Source organism: Erithacus rubecula (assembly GCF_903797595.1).
Source record: "Erithacus rubecula genome assembly, chromosome: 6".
Lineage (NCBI taxonomy): Eukaryota > Metazoa > Chordata > Aves > Passeriformes > Muscicapidae > Erithacus > Erithacus rubecula.
The window spans coordinates 36,726,890-36,749,938 of NC_136688.1; the positions used below are offsets into that span (position 1 = coordinate 36,726,890).

Here is a 23,049-nt window from a genome sequence, read left to right on the forward strand (position 1 = left end):
TAGCAGAAACACCTTCTAGCCTCCAATCTGCAAAAACTGTAATTGTCTGCCAAATAATAAATCATTTCAATGTTTCTAAAATAGCAGATTTTCAAGAATTGTGGACTTACCTCGTTTTGATGTGAAAGCCTGCTCAAGGAGAGGGGCAGCCCCGGCCCTTCAGGCATGGTGTAGAAATGTTTGTGCCCATTGTGACTCCTCTGTCTCCCACTGGAGTAACTGGAGTCTATGTTTTGCCATTCCACTTTAAAGTTGTGGGACAAGCTGAAACAGAGATTTTGTACTCCAAATCTAGTAATCCACTGACAGGGATCTATGCAGACAGATAGCTTGAGAATGGAGAAATTACTTAAAATTATTTAAACCTCTTCATGTCCATATAATTTCCCAGGACCAACCACAGAAAATGAGATATCAATGAACAGGAAGACAAAGGATGGAAGAAACTTTTTTTTTGGGAATCTGCTTAAAATAGCTGTGATGAACTTAAACAGTAAAACCCAGGAGACTACAGAGTTGAGAAATTTCCAAGATTTGCCTGCCAAAGTTTGGAGAACAATTAACCAGGAGAAGGGTATCAGGAACTTCTAAGAAGCTAGAATAGATAAGCAAAAGGATCACAAACTTCAGTGAATTTTTTGAAAGTATAATTTTTTCAGGTTTTAAAATTTGTTATGGTTTGCCATTCTGTGTTTAAACAATAAATTATTAGATTTCTCAATCATAGTTGGTGATAAATCCAGCTTTGGGTGGCACACTGCAAGAAAGCTTTTTATTAAATAAACTAAATAAACTGGGGAACTCTCTTAGTGCCTTACATTTTGATGTATTTCCAAGACATTCACTAAGTTATGGAGGTAACAGCACTTCATGAGCAAGTTTAAAATCTGATAAGTCGTAACAAATTTGTTACACATAACAAAGAACAACCAGGAAAGATCCTGCAAATCATTACGTAAATGGGAAAGGTGCCTGATGTCAGGAGCCTCAGAAGACATGGCAACGGTGAATGAAAATCATTACTTCTTCTATCCAACAATAATTTATGGAAAGGGGTAAAATAAAGTGATCAAATATTGACAATGGGAAAATAATGCCAGGAAGAGTGTGGTTTGGGCGATTTCTTACAAAATGGGGCACTCAAGCCCTGTCACAGGCTACCTGTGTTTAGTGTTACCTGTGAGGGGCCGGGCCCGGCCAGGCCTGGCTCTCTGCTGACACAGCCCCGCCCACAATGCCAGCCTGTCCATCAATCACACACAGGGTGGGGCTAACCCAGCATTTGATTGGTAGGGTAGTCCATCAATCACATACAGGGCGTGGTTAACTCAGCCTCTCATTGGCAGATCTGTCCATCAATCACATGCAGGGTGGGACTAACCCAGCCCCTGATTGGCCAATATCTCAGAGGTCCCACCTAGGGGCAGGCCCACAAATATCCAAGCGGCCTAGGTCTGTTATTAACTTTTCTTTTATTGGGGGATTTTCTAAGTGCACTTGAATGCACAGACACTATTGAGTCCAGAACTGAATACACCCTGAATTTGAGATGTTAATAGGTTTATTTTATTTTCATTTTTATATGACTGTCATTACTTTTAACCTATTGGGTCTCCATTTCTCTTCAAGAGAAGCGAAGGCCGTTACATTTCCATAAGAAATTAAGGACTTACACAGGAAACTAAGAGATGGACTACATGAAGGAAAACATGCTGGTCTTGAAGCAGCAGGAGAGATTCAGTGTGGGATTTGCCCTCCTGAATCACGTCCATTGCTCTGACAGCAGCACTGGCTCCACTTGTTCCCAGAGCTGTGCCGAGGCAGAGGAATGGGGAACAGGAGCTGATGCTGGGAGAGAGGTAAATCCTGTCCCTGCAGTGGCGAGGAAGAGAAAGCCCTGGGTCTGCATTCAGTCAGGATTGGTTTTGCTGTATATTGAGTGCTGCTTTGAGCTCAGGCTGCTGTGTGAAACCTGCCCTCTCAGCAGGCAGACATCCCCCAGCAGTGGAAAACATCCCACATTCCAGCTGTGGTGCCTGCACTGTTGTGTGGGACCCCTGTCCCATTCCCACTGTTACGTTAGGGCTTTCTCCTCCTCGGTGAAAGATGGAAAATTGAGTCCTGCAGCAGCAACATTGCTGCTCGACTCATGCCCAACTTTTATATTTCCATCTGGAAATCTCAGTGCCTTACCAGGGTCACCCTTACAGGTCAAACCTGTATTTAACTGGCAGCAAAACTCCAATTCTGTCTTACTGTTAGTTTTATAATTGATGATGTTTATTTAATTTTTCATCTGTCGCTGGCCTGGGATTGGATTGCAGCACAGTAAGTATGACCACAGCTATTTATGGATACAGCAGTAAAGGGACTTATTCACACTTAATATTTATTTTTGAGTCCTGCAACTTTTTTAATCAGAGCAAATGGAGTAAAAAATAGTAAAATTAGATTTTTAGTAAAATTAGATTTTTTTTACACCAAGGTAAAATAAGCTGTGGCTGGAGAGAGAAGTCCATGCTCAGATTTCCAAAGCACATAGAAAGCAGAGGTGTGAGCCAGGTGGGAGGTGGTGGGTGCCGTGCTGTAGATTTCTGCCTATACATGGGAACTGCTGCTGCAGAAGATTGGTCTGTGTTGGAGGCAGGAACTCGAACAAAGACTCCTCTAGAGGTTGCTGCTCAGACCTCAGTGGCTGGGATGCACTCTGGTTCCTGGACTGCATACTCATGGTGTTTTTGTTTCTGGAGCTGGCTGGTTTAAAGCTGGAGTGGGTGTGTTGCCAGTCACTACCACACCCCCTTCCTATTGCTCTGCAGACGTACACAAACACACATGTGTTCACACATGCACACACACTGCACTCATACACAGAGTGTTTTGTTGTTTTTCTTTTAAAAACACACCTGCACGGAGAGGTGCCTTTCTCTCAGTTCCTCTCTAGTCTGCGTGTCTCCTAGTACTACACAGCAGTAAATAAGTGTCTGTTGTTCAGATATTATTCACCTTTCCCTTTTGTTCTAGCCAATTTTGTCAATACAGTGTGAGAAAACAACTCAAGAGATTGGGTTATAATGTTCATTTCTAAGAGCCATAGTTAAGTGTTGCATTTGTACTTCTGACTTGTTGTCTTCTATTGCATAATAAAAAGTGAAGAAGCCAAGTACTTTGTTATATAAGTAGAAAATACTTGTGCTCACAATTTAACCCTTCAAACGATGTATAGGAATCAAAGCGTAATACATGGAGTTTTTCAAATTACTGAAGGTGTTGTAGTACAATTGTAGTACATTATTGTACTCTCTGTAGTTCTACAATCTCAGCAAGCTGGTTGTGAAATACATCTTATTGCTTTTATACTTTTAACTGATTTTTCTTTACACAAGGATTTATAGAAGCATAACATGCTCAGCTTTCTCATAAATTAAGAAGCATGACTTTAATAGAAACCATGAAGAGGCTTGAGTCTTGAACTAAATGTTCTCACTGCACTGGTGTGCAAATACATACTTCAATGTGTTAAAAATCACTTTAATTGAGCACACATTATTAGTGAGTATCTTATGGACACTGAAGGCATTTTTTTCCTTGTCTCCTTAAATACTTCAGTTATATTATGCAGAAAAAATTACATTCTAGCCCATTGCATAAACTCTGAAGAAATAATTAGGGAGTCAAAATAAATATTCCTTTTTAGAACAGAAAACTCACAGCTGTTTTTAGTGTAAAATGTCTTATTTACAAACTTGGGGGAAAAAATAGAAAGCATTTTTTAACTTTTATCCTGTTGGTACATTGTGTGCAATTTTAACACAACTCATCAGTAATTAGCTATTTACCATTTAAACTATGACAAAAGTATCTTAAAACTTCTTTTGTCCTCTTATCATTTTTAAAGAAGCACGTTTATACACAAATCGCTTGGCATCTCTGTATCAAGGCTTTGATCTCCTCCACTATCAATTGTTGGCTCAGGTACAAGAGACTGTAAAATATACAAAGCTGTCTGCTCTAGACTTCAGTTGAAATAAAAAAAGGAGTCTGTTTATACACAGCCACTCATTAGCTAAGTCAGTCAATATTTACATGTTACAAATATAATGCCTTCTTTGTTAGATAAATTATTTAATGCAACCTCTATGAAACTTCTTTTCAAGAGACTAACATTTGCAAATAAATAACTTTTTAGTTCCTTAATTATAATTGTATGCTGAATACCATCCTTTTCTTCCTTTCTTTTTTTACCCCAACTACTAGGTCAGCTTTGATAAAACATTAAAGAATGTTTTACCAATACATAAAGCCATTTATGATGTGTTGCCATACAATGTATTTTTTTGAAAATGTCATCAAACTGGACAAACGGTTCTTGTGTGGTGTTACATATGTTTTCCATGTTTGCTATTAATGCTATATGCTACAGACTTAGTCTACCATCATCCAAGATTTAAAGTTCAAGCTTATAGGACCTGGTGGTTGCCAGCACCACTGGCAGGAGTCATGCTGATGGAAATGCATGTTGATGCATTAGATGACACATGTCTGTTAGTGTTTCTTGATAATTGCTTTCCAACAAATGGGGGCTAGAAGCAAGAGTGCCTTCCTCCATCTGTGCCTCCTAGGACTTTTTGCTGTTCTCCACAGACCTCTGTGTGTTCTTATTTTAGTACTTGAAATGACATAAATGTCGTGATTGCAGATGAGTATGACAATAAACAAAATAGCAGCAGCATTTCACCGAAAGAACAGGGAGGCGGAAAGGATTTCTGACCGTATGTGCATACAAGAAAATACAGACACATATGTTCAGATGCAGAGGATATTAAATCCTGAGCTCTATTTAGATTTCCAATATTCTAAAAATTAATGCATGTTTGGGGGCTTGGGGTTTTTTTGCACTAAGGTAAATTCAGACTGCATGTCAGCATGTGACTAAGAATCCTTTTTTTTCCCCTTTTGTATATGCACATAAAGAAAAATGCTTTCCTTATATTAAGTATTTCCAGCAATTTTCTTACATAGCCTTGTCATCCTTGTAACATTTCTGTGGTGAATTATGTTAGTGACATTTTTGTGTGTGTTTCAAGACATTTCAGAGATGTAAGAATGCAAGTGACATAATTTGCAGATGTCACCTCTGACAGTTTTAGAATTTTTATGTGTTTCTTCAGTGGCTCTAGAAATGACTGTTATCTTCAATATTATTGTACCAAATAGTTGATTGTATATAGCCATTATTTTCTTAGTGAAAGTCCTTAGCACTATGACACTGAAGCTATGTGTGTCCTAAATGGATAAATGAAGAGTGTTTTGTATAGGGAATGCAGACACAGGTTAGGTTTCCCAATGCAAAAGGCATATTCTACAGAAAAGAATATAAAACAGTGTTTTTCATTTTGTACTCCTTAAAGAAGGGGGAAAAAATACTCTTAATCTTGCCTCACTCTGAATCTTCTGTTTGTGGATATTCCTAGAAATTCCACTGTTGCTAGTGAGTGACACTTTAAAGATTTATGACACACCAGCTTTTAATTTGCTTTTGTAATTCATCTAGTAACTGATACAGAAACCCAAGAGAGCCACATAAAATTAAACATATGCAGGTGACTTGTTAGAAGAAGGGATGTGACCAAAAGAGCATGGTCCAGTTGACCCAGTGTACTGCTAAGATAACTGAGGGACTGGGGCAAAACATCCTCACAAAGGCTTGCTGGCTCCCAACAAGCTGAGGGAATCACTCATGTGACCTGTAAACACAGTGAATCCAAATGGCTTGGTCCCCTGGGGGGTGATGTCCCTGGCCTGGGACCCCTTCCCCAGCCTGCTGTCACCTCTCACAGAGCCCAGACATGGCCAGTGCATGGCTGTGGTTGAAGGATCTTCGCTCACTACTCAGCTTGAAAGGGTGAAGGAGTTTTGGAAGATGAAATGAAATAGGACATGCAAAAAATCTGGTTTAGTGAGGAGAAAGGAGAGACGGAGAAAGAGATGGGGGAATGAGGATTTTTTTTGAGGCTGTCTGTAAATCTGCAGTGATTTGGTGTTTGAGACTTACCTCCTGTGAAAATTGTTGCTTGAAAAAAGGACACAAACTTTGTGTTGGTGTGTGTGGCTACCTCTCTCACCAGAGCCCATTCCCTGGGGCAGATCCTAACACTGTGAGCAGCTCATCCCCCCACCTGCATCACATGTAGGCAGAGGTCCTTTTTAAGCTCCTGAAATGCTCCCCTTCTCTTTTTTTCCTTTGTGGATAACTCCTGCTAATATTTGATTTTTTCCCAGCCTCGGTGTTGAGTCAGCCTCCCAGAGGTTGAGTGCGGGAAGCCTGAGGCAGCGCAGGGAGCCAAACCGGGACATTCCTGTGGCCACTTGAGAGGTCGGAGTGCTGGGGCTGCCTCACACCTTGTAGCCATCAGGCTCCTGGGGGCTGGTGATATTCTGGAGCCTATGCACTTGATTTTAAAGTGGGAGAGAGCTGCAAGATCCTCTCTTCGCACAGCATTTCCTTCTTGAAGTGGTGTTACTGTTGGCTCTAAAGAAAGCATATTCTCATACTAAAGATTACACTAAACCTACTATGTATTATTTATAGAGTAGCTTCCAAGGAATATTTCCTAATTTCAAGAAAAAGCTTGTGGGTTTTCTAGTCATATTTGACTACTGTGAAATTATTTCCTACTATTAGCATAAAAGTGATCTTTTTTTGCTATTGTTCCTTCTGCCTTAAAAATGTGAAAATATGAGTTTAAGGTGTCTTGTGAAAGAATACAAAATGATTCATTAAGGTTTTTACCTTTCCTGTTCTGCATGATGAGAAGTAATAAAATTCATTATATTTTTAATGTGAAAAAATGTAATTGTATTTCATGCATTACAACAGATTGGTAGCTGGAAAGTTTGGGTTAATTCTCACTATCCATATATGCCACATGCAGTCTGTACTTTTAATTTGTGTGGACATTATATCAGACAATCTCCCCATGCTATCCCAGTTAATCTCATAAAATGTTAATGTAATCCCTTTACAAATATGTAAATGTAGTACCACTATGGCTCTGGCAAATAATAAACAATATGTATCTTATCCTGGGCTTTCCTTCATGTAATTCTCAGCAATAATTTAGCCCTTGTCTTCCACTCTGAAGGATATAAATGGAATGACCTTTATTCTGGTTTTGTTTGCTCTCTATCTGCTAAGCAGCTGCAGTGAAGATGAAGACAAACAGTGGATTAACAGTGGTACCTTTTATAAGGCTGATTAGTCTTAAAACATGCTCAGTGGAAACAAAAAAAGCATAAAATGAGGTCTGAGAGGTTTTTACTCTTTTCACTGAAATCCCTGCGTTTCTTTCAGTGAGTCACAGATTCTGACTTTTCAATCAAGTATTTTCTTAGAGAGCAGTTGTTTTTGCCAGCACAGCCTGTATAATATTTCAGAAGTGCAAGGTACGTACTTCTAAAATAATTCTATCTTACTTATTTTTCTGGTTCAGTTGAGAACTTTGCGGGGAGTTAATTAAAAATATTGACTGGTATTTCATATCATCTGGTTTTCAGTGATTATTCATATAATCAGCTGTTAAAACCAACACTAGAACTGCTATGGGTGATAGCTGTAATGGGTGCAGCTGGCATTCCTGCAATTTATAAGCACTTTGCAGAAACACATTTTTAACATGCACAAAGTGTGTAAGGGAGAAAGAAGTGGCTTGAGACAATGAGTGAACAGCATGGTTTATGGCATGACTTAACAGCACCTTACAACACCCTGCAAATTTTAGGACTGGATAGGGGAAATAGTTTATCCATCAGTCAACAAGGTAAAATGTACTTACCTGAACTGGTGTGTGTTAAAACCACTGCCTGATAAAATCATACCTCGAATGGGATTTCTTGTCTTACACCTGTCTCCTCTGAAAGGCTGCTCTGTCTGTAGCACATGGTCTGCTCCCTTTACTCCTTACCAAAGTGGAGGGGGAGAAAGCTTGCTAATTTAGCCATCTTGTTAAATCATCCACATCCCCTTCCTGAAGCACCTAGACATTCCTTAGATGTCTCCTATCAAAATCCTGCCCCAGCCTGACCCTGCTTATCAAGCCCTTGTTGTTCTTTCAGAGATTTGAAAGGATTACAGCAGATTAGCTAACACAGCTCCTTCCCTTATATTGTTTTGTGGGGCTGCCAGTTCTATAATAAAAATAAAATAGAAATTTTTAAGCATGTTTTAAGAGTGGACATGCTGTTGATATGCTGAATCTTATATTTTGGTACAGTTGAATTAAATTTTGCATGTTTAAAATCTGTGTTTATCATAAGCTAGCTATTTTCCCCCCTTTTTTTTCTGAATTTTTTCAGTTGTAATAAAATTCACCTCATGTCTAATAAAATTCCAACCTGTAAGAAGACATTTCATCTGATACAAAATAGATGTTTGATATAAACTATGTATAAATGCAGTTTTTATCTCGTTTTCATGCCTATTTTGATCTTTAAAACATACACCTTGATGTACTAGCACCTTAAATAGTAGCTACAAGGTTTTTGGGCATTAAAAATCGGGTTCCCAAGAAGAAGTGAAATCACATGAGAGCGATCCACTCTAAATGTCTTTGAGGGGAGAAAAAAAAGGAGCTAAAATAAAAAGGAGGAAGAAAGGAAGAAAGTAGCTGCTACAAAGATGGGATAAAGGCATCAACAAAACAAAATTCCAAGGGAAAGCCAAGCTCCCAAACTGAATTAGCTATAATGCTGAGTTTAAAAGAAGAAAGCCTGTTTGGACAGTAACTTCAAAGCCTGTCTCTTCAATGAGAACTGAAAATCTGAGATTCTGGAGTTGCATGTAGAAAAAACCAGAACAATATGATAGAAGTTCCCTTTCAAAAAACTAATACATTATTCCTTTAATTTCTACCTCACATTTGGTTTTGACTCAGTGACATTTCTCCTTACTTATCATGGGCATTTATCCTCTTGGAAAGTTTAATGTGCTTTTTCTGGCATCAGTATTTTTCCTGAGGCTGGAAAACAGGCAACAGTCACAAAATTCAATGGCAAATGTGGAGTTGTGTTTAAATGTATGTCCAGTGGTGACTTTGAAGTGAACAGGCTTTGAGGCCACCAGACCTCCTACCTGCAGAGCCCCAGTGGTTGCCCAGACAATGCATGACCCACGCTGGTCAGCACACCTTGCCACCCATATGGGAACATCCTGGAATCAGCTCTGGGCTTGACATCTCCCTGCTTGCAGATCTGGTCTTGTGGGAGACCATAGGCCAGTGAGGACACACCCATAGTCAGAGTTTCAGAGTTTAGTCTTGCATCTCTTAATATTGCACAAATGGTCGCAACAAACTTTGGCCCTTTTTGATGCCAAACTCCTGTCTTTTTTTTTTTTTTTTTTTTTTTTTCTTCTATCTCCCCAGTCAAAGAGAACTCCACCTGCTCTAGAGAACAGGGAATTGGTTTTTATCCTCACTGTCTTCTGGGCCACTGGTCACTGTGAGTTTGCAAGGCACAGAGCTGTGTAGGACTAGGGGCTCAGGATGCTGTGTGTCTTCTACTTGTGTTAGGAGATTTTAGAGACTTGAAAAATTCTGGAAGGGGAATCACTTCTTTCTATAAATTTAAGTGTGGATTTGAGAGTTGCAATGTTTTCAGTGAGGTCTGAAATCACCTTTTGGGCTTGAGCAGTTGCCTGGGAGCCAGTGGTTAACCACTTGCCTGAATGGGTGAGACGAGTTACACATCATTTTTCATGCACTTCAAGTTGAAGTGATTTGAGACAATTCCTGGTCTGGAAACTGCACAACCACAGTAGCTGTGTCACTAATAAGCTCTGCTGAGTTGCAGAAACACAGAAGATTTGGCAGTTCTGTCATTTCCCTTGACCTCTGTCTGTAGCAAGTCCCTTTTCTTTCTCTCTGTCACTTGTGACTGTTAGGTACAGAGAACAAACCCTTCTTTTCTTTTTGTTGCCAAGTTATTAATTGATGTTCAGGAGAGGATGGGAGGAAAGAAGCTTTGTCTGGCTCTGAAAAGCACCAGATGTGCTTTTTTGAATTGAGGAGAGGAATTAATTAAAACGAGGTAATAATATTAATCTGTCTACTGCAGTTAAGATTGGCTGTGACAGGAGGGGGAGCTCTCAGCGCATCAGGCGGGGGAAAGGGGGTGATGGGGAGAGCGGCTCTCCCAAACCAGAGCGGGGCTGGAGACCCTCCTGCCAGGCAGCAGTGATGGGGGAGGGATGCCTTGTCACCTGTTTCACAGAAATACCTGTGTGGCTGTTGGGCTGCTGCCACACTCAACCCAAAGACAGAAGCAGGAATGAATATTCAGTGATGAATGCGGGTGGAAATGCTGATGGAAAGAATGAAGTACAAATTAAGAAGCTTTGGGATTCTTTTTAAAGTGTGTCTGTTTTGATTGCTTTTTCTGTAGATTTTTGCTATGTATTATATTGTCTAACAGAGCAAAAGAAAAACAGAATGCATGTTTACTGTGTACTAAGCTGTAAGTACCTTTTTCAGACATCAGTAATCATCCTTTCCAGCTGAGAAGGCAATACACTTGCAATAGAGCTCTCCAAAAAACAGCAATTGTCCTATATTAGTGTTTCTGAAGCTATCCCTTATGGAAAAGCTCTCCTGAATTTAATAAGGGTAAAATGAACTGGGCTATATAGTAATTTCATAGAATTAAAAGAGAATTAGGAATTTAGCAGGAATTATACCTCTGCCATAGATGAAGCTGGCATTAGCTGATGGGAGGCTGTGTGCAGACCTGCTTCTGCTGTGCAAGTAATAAATCGTGTGCATGTATGTGAGCATGATAAATCCTAATTTACTACCAGTCCCAGCAGTGTTTGCATGTACAGTCCTGGGCACGTGTCCAGAGCACCCTGGAGCAGAGGAGTGAGGGCAGCAGGATTGCTGCTGTGTCCAGCAAGTACTGGGGTCAGCTGGAACTCACTGGAAACTCAGAGTCACTATATTTGATGGTCCTTGGCAGCTTGTATGAAGGCTGCCAGTTTCTCTAGCTTTAAAAAGTAATTTCTCAGAAAACTAGTAATGACAGGGGATTTGGGGACGTAGTACTCATAGGAAGTCCTCGTGGCATAGATGCCCAAGTAATTTTGCTATTCTGAAATCCCTACTCTTGAAGTTTTAAAGCAGACAGGATTCATGGTATGACAACTTTTTTTCCTAAAGGGCACACCATTTTCCTGGGACACACATAAGTTATTAGAAAGTTTCATATTCATGGCAAATTTTTTTATTCATCTTTGCCTCAGTTGTTTTGGCATTAGTCAAAGAGCTACTCCTTATTAATTCCCCTGCAAGCAAATCTGCATCTCCTACCATTTCTTTTTAGATTCTCAATCTGACACATGTAGAGCTGAGCACCTGAGAAGCACAAACTTCTTTTGAGTGCTGTGCATTCCACCAGCAGTCTCTAGTACAGGAGGCACAGCGGGTATGGAATAGCTCCAGTCTGATGGTCTCAAAAAACAGTCAGGAAAAGCCCTCACCAAATTAACCCAAATTAAGCCACTCTGGGCACTTTTTCAGCTGCCTGTGCCAGCAGCTGTAAACCACTTGTTGCTCCAGGTGTGTGAGATATCTGGCAGCTTAAAGCCTCAGCATGTGAACCTCGGTGGTTCCTCTAGAGACAGTGAGCACACCCATGGCTGCTTGGGTGCAGGTTCTGGCCTTGCCAGCCTTACAGGTAAGCTGGTTTGGCTGTCATACTTATTTTCACTTGCTTTCCTTAGGGCTCTTTGAGTGTTTCTGATAAAATAGTGCTATTTTCCCTGCAAATTCATGGAACTTTGGTGACATCCAGTGACAGGTTCTGCTGGAAGGTGTTTTTTCTCCTGGAATGATGGGAGAGAAATGCTGGTACCCTGCTGATTTCCCTTAATGGGTTCAGCAGATGAATTTGAACAGAGGGTGGAAATCAGACTCCCAAACCGTGTACTATTGATTGTTTTAAGGCAGTTGGGATTTGCATTAGGTTTTTCAATATTTAATGTGTAATCCTTGTTGAAAGTTAATTATCACGGTACGAAGGCAAGATCTTGTCTGGCAATCCGTTTAAATAAGGCTCTTTGAAGAACTTTCTCCAAGCTTTTAGTGTAATTTTTCTTCTCTTAAAGAAATTTTCTGAGTGTTGAAGTCAAACCTGTGAAAAGTACCTGTTATTTTAATATTTTTTTCAGTTTAATTAAAATTGGAGTAAAAGCTCATATGCTGGGGAATAAAACAAAATCTGACAATGGTATAAAGTGTAATAAACTGCAGTAATTACTTAAAAAATAGCTATTAATTAATTAAATTTTAAAAAACAAATTATTGCATTCAACTCTTAGACTGCAGTGTTTTAAGCTAAATGGAATCTGAGGTTAAATGGCATTGCAAGCTTGAGAAATGAATATTTAAAAACTATATTCAAGCTAAATTGCCAAATGGTTACTCTTGTATAGTAACATCCAAATCATGGCAATTGTTCTTCTAATAAATATGATTTCTGTAGCATTTTCTTCGATTATTCAGTTAACTGCCAGTGCTGTTTTACCTCTTTATAATAATGCGTGCTTTCTTTAAAAAAAGAAAAAAAAAAAAAAAGAAAAAAAAAAAAAAAGAAGTTGGTTATTTCTTTGGTCAGGGCCTATTTGCTCCTTTTTTATGTGAGATTTTCAATACTCGGCAATGATGCCGAGCAAAAAAGGTCCATCCACTTCACTTGTGATGCCTCGTGCATTACCTAAAGCACAACAGAACAATGGCAGACAACAGAGCCTTTCTCCCCGCTAACAATGCAGTCACCATGACAACCAGCACAAGAACGTTTGGCCAGGAAAAGCTGGGAGCTTGGCCGACCAGCCTAATCAAAAAATGGAATAAGATGACAACAATTACACTGATGAGTGAGAGGGAAGCTACAGATGCATTCAGACACCTATGGCACTGCTGGCTGGATGCATTCAGCATTATTTTTTTGTTTTGTTTTGTTTAGTGTCTTCTGTTTTTTAAGAGCTGGTAAATAGACAAGATCGAATTGTGTAACAGAATGTCAGTGCTCTAGTTAAACTGAAAATTCCTTTTCTTTTGCTATGCTACTTCAAGCACACTGAAGAGGCTTTAGGAGAGATGAGGTTTTGAAGTGAAATATGTAATAGATACAATATGAGTGTCACAAGGCAACTTTATTTAGCTTTAAATATGTAAACTTGGATTTTCAAATGTGTGGATGCAAATAAATAAGACTGGATTGTGTTATGAATAACCAGCCTCACCTTTCACTTCAGTTTTAGAAAACTGGACACATGTCAAGCATTGATTAGAGGTCATGGCTTGTTGTTTTTAAACTAACCCCTTCTGCACATTAGTAATCACTCTAAAATTTATCATGGCATTTTGTGCAGACCACTCTTCCAATTCCAGGGAAACTTGAACTGCAACTGTACATGTGCCATAAATAAAGTGACAGACATAACAATATACTTCTCTGAAATACCCCAAATTAAGCGTTCTGCTAATAGCCTCCTATTATATGCTCCCAATTACATGGCAGAAGTTCTGGTGTTTTTCTTTATAGGAAAGGGATGAAGAGAACTTTTGCTGACAGATGAATCTGTGATTTCTACTGTTGAGAATAGTTTATAAATTTTAGGTATGGGAGTAGAGAAGAGAAGCTGCTGTTTTAAAATGCTGAGGTATTTGGGGACAGCCAAGAAGCATTTTAACAGTTTGAAAACAGCAGTGAGCACAAAACCCTGAATATTTCTAGGTGGTTTATCTGATAATGACACTGTAGAGTTGTCATTTGGCCAATCCTTTCTATACTACTCACTGCTGTAGCCAAAACTGACTCTGTCATGCCTTCTTTCACGCCCTTGATGGTTTCTGGGGAGATCTTGTAGCCAACTTTAGATAAGATATCATGTGGAATTATTAGTTATTTTATTGCATAATTAAAATCACTATGTAAAAAATGCTTAGGCAAACTCTTGCCCTTGCTTGAAGCCCTTGGAACTCGTATAAAGGAGCCTTCAGCCATTGCAAAAACAGCAGCCAGGGATTTTCCTACCCACTGCAAATCTTTGCTTGGCACAGATTTGTGTTCATTACTCCACCAGAGAGAGATTGCTGCATGCCTGGCATGGGCCGTGCACAGCACAGTGAGTTGGGGTTATAATACAAGCTGACAACAAAACTGAGCAGGCTTTACATGCAGTGGTCATCACACGCTGGCATCATCTCCTTATGTTAGCAGTACAAGAGATTTTAGGCTGCTAACTTCTACTACTCTGCCACTCTCATTAAATTCCACTCTCCCACTCACCCACCAGATTCTGAGCACCAACTTCACATCAGAACTCTGCACTCAGCTAGAGATAGCTCGTGGAGGTACTTAACCCCATATTCTTCTTGTTTTGTACACGTACAATACCCTTTGCTTCTTGCCCTCTGAGATGACTGCATTTTGTTCAGATACTCATGCTGACCATCTCTTTTATGCAATCATCCAAAACCTAATATCACCACCAAAAAGGCCTTCAGTGCAGCTGAGCTCAGGCTTTTTGGAAGTTAAGTACCCAGAGCGGTAATGAGCTCATATCTCAACATAAAAGCATTAGAGCCCATCATACTCATCCTGGAGCTGTAGGTATCAGTGCTACAAAGAGGGACAGAAGCAAATTTGCTGATATTGTTTGCTGGACACCATTTAGATTAAATTGATTGGGGTGTTGGAGAAAATAGAATAAATCTGGGTGATACAAGTAAATCTTAGCAGAAACTTGAGGAGTAAAATAGGAAGGGGGGAACTGCAGAGATTAAGAGTATAGAGATTGTGTTGAAGACAAATTCAGGTCAGCCTTATCTAGCCTGGAGACTGGGGATAGAGGACACATTAATCCAGAGGATGCTGGAACAAGGCTGAGGCCATCATCAAGGTTGTACAGCAAGCCTTGGCATCCTGTTGACCTTGGATCTGTCTCCTTCTCTTACACCTGTACTGTTGTTTCTGCACCTGGCTTTCTCCTGCTTGCCTGTTGAATGCTATTGCCTATTGTTTTTTTTTTTCCCTTTTCTTTAATTTTTCTACTTTTCATGGAAGATCATGCCTCCTTGCTCTTCTTCAGATTCTCCAATCCATTAAATATCCTCCAAGGTACCCATAAGGGGATGCACAGAAAGAAGATCCATCATAGGGAAGTGGGACTTCTTTCCACTAGAAATGGGACAGCAAAGCCTCCACGTGTTTGTGCATGGCCTCCAAGGTAACTTGGGCAGGGTGGTGTATGCTTAAGGTGGCCTATTTAATTTAAAAATCTTAATCTTTAAGAGAACTGTAAAGGTAGAGGCAGGTGCCTGCTCAGGAGATGGGTGGCTCAGAGAAGAAGTCTTCAAGAGGCATTGGGTGGTAACAAAATTTACAGAGAATATGACAATATGTGCTAATACATCAAACCAGAAGAGGAAGAGAGCTCTCACAAATGAACAAAAAAACCAGACTTATGGTGCCCTTGCAAATCCCTGAGCAAGCAAAAGATAAATCAGGAACTGATAGAGGTGTCTGCTGCCATGCTGATGCTGAGTGTGGGGGGCTAACACTGGAATTTATCTGCTCTGGAGGTGGAACCACTCCCTGGCCTGGTCTGTTTCCCTGGCAGTCCCAGTGAAGAAGGGAATGGAGAGCCAGTGGGCTGTGCAGGGGTGCTGCAGTGGTTCCCTGTGCCACCAATGCCAAAAAATAACTTTATTAGCTCTGTAGAACAGGACTGATACTTTGGATTTCACACATCATTAAAGCAAAAATTACAAGTAATACTTGAAAGGGTATTTCTGCAGGAATTCTGTCAATAACATGCAGCCAGCCCAAAAACTTTTTGTATAATGCAGTCACATTTTTACTTTATCCACGTATTCTATACAGAAGGAAATCCTTACTAAAAATAGAAGGCATGGCCTGTTTTTAATGAAGTAGTGTTTTTAAATGTCATGCATCTAATTATTATTTTTTTCATGAGTATGACCCATATGTCAGATATCCATCAACTTTTTAAAATGTGGTGCTTCAACAGTGGTGCCCAGATAACCCAATCCTTTAAGTAATATGTCAGTTAATATATATGAAAACATGAACACATATATGCTTTTCTAAGCCAAAGAGGAGGGGAAGTCCTGGGTGGAAGACATCAATATGGGAGGGGGAAAATCCCCAGAAGCCTATTTAAAGAGGTAAAGAGGACATTTGTTACAGAAGCTTGTCTTTTGCACCTGAGTTGCCTATTTACTTCAAGTAAACAAGCACTTTCATTGCTTGCACATGTACACAGCCCAAGGGGTTGCTCCATAGCTAAAAAAGAATGGGGGGTGTTATGTAGTTTATACACTGGAAACGTTTTCATGCTGCTGAGGTCAGGCTAGGACTGGTTGTAGCCCAGGTCTTTTTTTCTGTTTTAGATGCAGGTGTTATGCTTACTCTTTTTCAGATACACAATCCCTCTCTGACTTGATAGATTTTTATTTTAATTCCTTTCTTTAAGGTTCAAAATGTTATTGGTCAGTCCTTTCAGTAGTCTAGGAAGCAAATTATCTGGCGTACCTTCCTTGAACACAATGAGCTCTTTGAATTCTTCTACCAGCTATGATAGAAAATTATATTCTAAACATTTCTAGATACTTTCTTCATTATTCAAGCAGCTTTTGTTCCAGCTTCTACATCTTTATCCCAGGTGAAACCTAAGTAAAATAATAATTTAGTTTGCGGACCATACAGATATTGTGTTTAATCTCTTCCTCTTTTCTTTGTCCTTTCTTCCCTTTTTTATTCTTGAGAACAGACAACATTTTGATAGATAGTTTCCACTTCTTTTGGAAAAACATACTGGGTAAAACACTGACTTTGGTTTTCCCATTGCTTCACTATAATGAAAATGTTTGCTTTCTCTTTAATATATTGAAAATAAGAGGTTTTCAAAGCATGCTTCTTCATCATACTTGTTTTTAACTGAGCATTTTTAAGAAAGTGAATTTTTTTAGCAGAGTGTAATCTTTAAATTGCTGTGGAGGTATGTGGCGTTCAAACATCTCATTTATTTTTAATTTCTCTTTGTCTGGTATTTAGAAGTCATGATAACTGAGAACTTCTGTGAACTCAAGAAGAAACATTTGGTTTAAGTTAGAAATAGAAGGCTGATAGGTGTGTTAGTGAAACAAATGGTAATGTTTACACAGTATATTTACTCTTTCACTTGAATTTTTCCTTCCTGATTCTTGTGTTTATTCTTTCCATATAGTAGCCATATTCTGATCTGAGTTGCATTTTTGGGCTTATCATGTTTGACTTTCCCATCCATAATTAATATTACCCCAATAATCTTTAGGAATTAATGTATTACCCTTCACTACAAGTGGTTCAATGTTATTTTTATGCCCTAGTACACTTTTAGCAAGAGAGCAGTCTGCATCTAGAGCTATTTGGAGAGCAGCAAGGGTTTTTCTTCTCCCCAATCTACTCTCCTCTGTTCTCTGTCCTCCTACAGAAGCATAATGACCCAGGGAAGATTTTCTTCTTTTTTACTGTCCCATACCATTTCCATTGTTAGGACAAAATGCCAGGAGAACTCACCAAACTTCAGCTGGCAGGAGCATTTGCAGATCTGGAGCACAGTATAATTCTGTGTTCATCCACTGATAGTTGGTTGAATATTGTATTGCATTTTCAGTGTTTGGTTGGTTGGGTTTTTTTAACTTTTTGCCACTCCTACATTTTCTCCTTGCCCTGTTCTGGTCACCCATTGTATTCTCTTCCTTGTGCAAGGCCCTCACTTTTGTTTTTTTCCATTGAGCCTCCTGTAACTAACATGCCCATAAATTAAGTTATTTTTTCTGGGGAAAAGACAAGACAATAATCATAAGTAGCACAAGGAAAGCTAACAAGCAACTCAACCCTGAATCTGAGAAGTGGTTGAAATACAAGAGTAACTTTATACAGACTTTTGTGATTTTCAGCTCAGACAGAAAAGTACCAACAGAAACAGTTGCTCCTTCGGGGACTAGAGGCATCAAGTTGCACACTTCCTTGAAAAGACAGCAACAGGAGTGGTTCCTCTGCCACCTGCTCTGAACAGAGGAGTGGGCTGCTTAGGGGGGGATCTTTAGAGGTAAGCTTTGAGCTGTGTGGAAGTTAAAAGTTAGAGCAGAACACAGTCCCAAGACTTCTCTCAGCAGGACCAAGTAAATATTGCACTGTAAATAGGATCACCTCAAGTCACAAGGGTGATGCTGTCATCCCCAGGACCATGGTGTGAGTCTCCAAGCTTGGTGAGTTTCTGGTAGGAGAAGCTCTGTAAGTAGGCTGGGCTTTGAGTAAGGAGCAGCCTAGCTCATATCTTCAGGTGAAGAAGAGGTATGTGAGATAAGGATTTTGGCCAGCTTTTGGGGTTTTTTTTGGGTTTTTTTGGTGGGTTTTTTTTGTGGTTTTTTTTTGTTTGTTTGTTTTGGTTTTTTTTTTTTGTTGTTTTTGTTTTTGTTTTGGTTTTTTTGGAGGGAAACATGGGTCCAGTGGTTCTGGAACAAATCTTCATTGTTTTGGACATTATAATGCTTTACTTGAATCATAGCAGAGCAGAAACTGCATTCTTCCCTCTTAGATCATCCAAGATCTTCTAATCTATCTTCAGTCCTTACTGCCTCACTAAAAGCTCACATGACTTCTGCTTGACCAAATCCTGGAAAACTGTATTATTGCCCTTTTTCTGCTATTAGCAATTGCCTACTCCTTCAGCTCCAGCAGCTGTCATTTACCTGAGCCTCTAGTAATTCACATGAAGAATTGTTCTCAGACAGATTTTTCACTGAGATCTCACCAAATTTTGTGCTCCTTTTCAGCTCCTTTTCCTACTCTGTCACAGACAGGTGTTCTCCTGACAGACATTAAAGATGCTTCCATCACACCTGCCTGCTAGCTGCTGTGGCTCAGAACTCTAGGAAGGAGTGAGTCACAGTGTCATCACAAAGCAGGTGACATCCAAACTCCTTCTAAACAGTATGTGGTCGTTGTCCAAAGGAATTAAACAAATAAACCAGCCAAAATGAACAAACAACCCCTCCACTCCTCCTTTTTGTAGAATCTAACAATTGATCAATGTCTTTAGACAAAGATACTAATCAATTGCTAGATTGATTACAAACAACATTTAGAATTTCCTCTGTTGAAGTTTCCTCAGTTGAAGTTTCAAACTACAAAATGCATTGAGAGCAATGGTTTTAAATCAGGCTCTTACAGAAGATATCTCTTTACTCAGTGCAGAACTGGGAATATTTCTCTCCAGAACATATAAAACCTTAAATAAAATCTCATGTAACAAAACAGCAATTTTTAACTGAATTGTTTTCCAATATGTGGCTATAGAGACATATAGTCACTGGTGTTGCATTCTTAAATTGAAGTTTAAAAAGATAGATGAAGAAGTAATATCTAAATGGATATCAGTGGCAAATGGGATTATTTAAGAAGACTCATCTCCTAGGTGGATAAAAATAAGATATTCAGGTAATTTTCAGAATGCAAAGCTATCTTATACAATGGAGACAGCAAAAAAGTGCCATTTGCTAGCCTGCAGAGAATGATTTGTAGTCATCAGGATCCTGCAGGTAATTGAGGATATCTGCATCAGCATATTCTGCATTACTGCAAGAATATTATTGTAATGAAGCGGCGTGAATGTATGACTGTAATTGCCCTCTAGTGCACAGCCCTGGAACTGATCCCAGCTGTGGCTTAGGACTGCACTGCTCACAAAAGGAAAAAAGATCCTGAAAAAAGTCTGAAATGGGGGGAGACAAACCCTAGCAGTGCCAGGAGGCTCTGAGTAGCTGTGGATGAGATAAGGGAGGGAATCCAGCCAGTGCACCAAGACCATCCTGTCATCTGAACCAGCACATGGTGAGTGGAGATGACTGGCTGCAGAACCTCAGGGCTCCTCCAAACCCAAGTGCTAACACAGACATGGCCTTTAGGAGCCCAGATAACCATGGACCTCTTGTTCTGCGTCACTTCCAGCTGTTTGCTCAGGATCATGTTTCATGGGAGGCTCAGGGGGCAGCTCCCTTAATAACACTTCAGTAAAATCTGATGTTTCTGTTAGTGCTGATAAAAAATTAGATGTTCTGAAAGTGCTGATTCTTTCCTTAGATAGGCAAGAGAATGCATGTATTCCACATGCAAATCACAAGCAAAATCCTCTGTGCTAGTAAGCAAACCTTGAATGAAAATTCACAAGGCGGTTCACTCCACCAGACTCTGTGCTGGATATTTTCTTTGTGTTACTTCTTACTGTGTAAAATTTAATGACATTGCACAGTGCAGTATCTTGACTCTTTATGTGAATTATTTGACAATTTGTCTAGCTCACATACGTGTCTCATTAGCAGTTTGTTCACAGATATGAACCCTCTATTGATCCTGTTACTGTGTCTAATGTTCTAGCTAATGTGTTTCACTATACATCCATATAACAAACTGGGTTCAAATTGTTAAATGTTAAAATTTTTCCAGTATAGGATGAAGTCTGGAAACCTTCAAGTCAATAGTAAAATTCCTACAGACTTTCACAGAATTTTGGTCACATCAATTTTTGCATATGGCACCCCTTCACTATTTGTCCATATCTAAGACCTCATCAAAGTTTTAAATCTGCCAAAGCTGTGTCTGAGATTTGCATTCTTGTTATTAAAATCTACATATTTTCCAGTCATCAACTTAAAAGAAAAAATCAATTTCTGAAGATATTTTTTCTGTTTTTCTCACCCTTGTCTTCCCTTTCAGAAATAAAAAATACATTTCCAGTGCTGTAGACCATTTCCACAACAGCATCTAAGGAATGGCCTCTGTGACCAGACATTTGCAGCAAAACTGTGTTGCTATATTTAAATTGCCAAGACTCAGTAGCCAGCAAGTTAATAGAGTTCTATTATGGTTGTGACACATGAATTCTGCATTGTTATGGTAATGACATTTTTCTTTCTTCCCTTTGAAGTAGCAGAGTAAATACAAAGAATATCGCATTGGTCTTGGAATGGTAACTCCTCTGCCTTCACTCTGCATGACTGCAGAAGAAATCAGAATTGCATATAAAATTATTAAAATGTCATATAGCTCATTCAGTGTTCCTGCTAACTTAATAAAGGTCAAAGCTAAACTAAAGCATGTGTAAGCATTAACTTAAAATAAGTCAAGTATAAATAATACTTTACCTGGCCATCAGCCATGACATCCAGGAAGCTGATCTTCCAATTCAAGGATGGCCATCTGCCTTTCACAGCACAATTGTGCTCTGAAAGCATCATGGTGGTTTACAGTGGTAGTAAAAATATAATATTGTTTCTTCATATAGTCATCATAAAATATTACAGCTGACCAGATGGTGGAGCAATTACATTTCCATAGTTCTAAATGGCTATTTAGCTTATCCACTCGTGAACTGTTAATTAAAATTGGAAAATATATAATTTACCTTCAAAGAGAGGCCATAACTTTAGAGGACATGCTTAAACAAAGACTCCACAATGTTAATAACCAGAGATCCATTTCCTTCACCTCCCCACATAACTAATAATCAACAAACAAAAAAGGCTTTGACAATAGGGCAATGACATAAACAGATGAAAGGTAGGAAACTCAGGGAGCTGAGCTGTGCTGAGACCACGTGTGCAGCACATCAGTTGTTTGCTGCAAAAGATCTGAACCCCTCCAGCTGTGTGGGTGAACACATGCTGCACTGGGGTTCCCTCACACACACAGAAAGATGGGCTGCTGTGTGAAAGCAGCCCCCTCCTCCAGAGCCAGAGAGCACTGACACAAAACCCTGTGTGTCAGGTCACGTTTGTCTTAATTCAGCTGCAACGCAGACAGTTTGTGGGTTCAGCTTTATGCAATAGCTAATCAATGTGCTATTAAATTCTATTACAAGCTAGGGTTTAATTTAGCCCAACAGATGTACAATTCAAAATCCTTGTCTGTTAGGGTGATGATACATTCCTATTTTGTTATAAAGTGAATTTTGTGTCATTGCCTTGATACAGGTACACTAGAGCTAATTCATTAGTAAACAAAGGAGTCTTTGGGCTGAAGTGAAGAAGCTAGAGAAGGTTTATGCAAGAAGCAGTATCATTTATTGGACAATCTAAGTTTAATGGAAAACAAACAGAAAATACTTCTTTCCTACTAAAACAGACAAGAGCAGAGAAGTGTTTAATGTAGCTTAATACATTTTCTTTAACTCTCTCTCTTCAGTTAATTCAGCTTTCCTGAGTGTCTCTGTATAGTCTAACCTAAGTCTTCTGGAGACAGAGCTGTCAAGTTCCCACCCAGCGCCCAGACGAAGGTATTTGAGTCTCAGCCCTTGTGCAGTATCCCTGCTTGGAAGGGGTGAAGCACAGGCTCCCCACAGGCACCGTGTGCTCTGTGTTTCCAGAGGTAAGGAGGATGTGCATGCCCACTGCTGCAGTCTGTGCTGTGCCCTCTCTCCTTTCCCTCTCCTGGTGGATCATGATCCTATTTCTGCTGAAGAGCTGCAGCTGCCCTAAGCTTCTTTGGGCTTCTCTCTGCCCATGGATCAGGAAAGCTTTTATTGTCCATTAGGTTAAAAATACCCAAAGCCTGAACAAAACTGTGGCTGTTCTAGAAAAGTATCTCAGGTGCGGGTGGCACTATGAGCATGTAGCAGACCAAGCACCCACATTCCTGGACAGTCTTGAATGGCCTGTCTGTCCCTAATCTGTTTTTACCTCCATGGCTTCACTCCCCCATTCATGAAAGATATCACATAATGTAGATATGGGGAACTAAACTTGAAAAATAAGGGACAAAAGTAGAACTAGCAGGTGCCTCTTTTTTTGAGCCCTGTATATAATACTCCATTAAAGGAAAAGAGAGTCTGAGCTCCAAGAGAAAAGTCATCTCAAGCCTTTGACATGAAGGAAGGATGAGTGATTTGGTTTCTATTTTTAACACTTCGTTTCTTACACATAGTGA

General features: G+C 39.6%; 1 long non-coding RNA gene across 1 annotated transcript; it reads left to right on the forward strand.

The window, feature by feature from the left end:
- Nucleotides 1-7,292: 7,292 nt before the first annotated feature.
- LOC306802902 lies at nt 7,293-21,460 on the forward strand. The gene is made up of 3 exons (XR_013774512.1): nt 7,293-7,446; nt 19,763-19,959; nt 21,053-21,460. It is a non-coding gene; the product is annotated as an uncharacterized lncRNA (long non-coding RNA).
- The last annotated feature ends 1,589 nt before the right edge of the window (nt 21,461-23,049 follow it).